Source organism: Nannospalax galili, unplaced genomic scaffold, assembly GCF_000622305.1.
Source record: "Nannospalax galili isolate Female #2095 unplaced genomic scaffold, S.galili_v1.0 scaffold1087, whole genome shotgun sequence".
In the NCBI taxonomy this organism is placed as follows: domain Eukaryota; kingdom Metazoa; phylum Chordata; class Mammalia; order Rodentia; family Spalacidae; genus Nannospalax; species Nannospalax galili.
The window spans coordinates 295,679-296,268 of record NW_008356845.1 but is presented as its reverse complement, the minus strand read 5'-3'; positions in this window follow the sequence as shown (position 1 = coordinate 296,268).

The window sequence follows — 590 nt, the reverse complement described above, 5'->3', positions numbered from 1 at the left end:
CAACTGACTGCTGCTATATGAGGAACAGCTGATCTTCCTAAAACAAAGACCTCTAGATAGGCTGACTAGATTCACTAGAAGGGCAAATAGTGTAGTGGGGAATGGCTGGGGGTGCCAACAACACAGTGGACAGTAGCAGGGATAACAGAGTATAAGGGCTCTAGTTGGGGGAGGGAGGCTATGGGAGGGTGCCATCTGGGAAGTGGGTGTATAGTTGAATAAGATGGTTTGGGATGTTCTGTGTGATATACACACAGAAAAAAATCAACAAATCTTTAAAAGTGTATTATAATTGAGGAGGAAGCATAAAAGTTTATGTCATGTCAATTAGTAGAGGTGAGGAACATTACCATGGAATTCTACTTGATGACTTTATAGACATACACGGGCGCCAAGGATCCTAGTGCAAACAATTATGACTAGTAATAATTAGATACATATAGATTAGAGATGCATACGCCAACATCTCAGTGTTAGTAGCAAAAACAATTTGAGGGTTAGAAACTCATTCAATTTTATGTCTTACAGGGCTTATACTGAGTTCAATATTGTATAACTGTATTGATTCACAGTGAATCTAGAATTTTTTT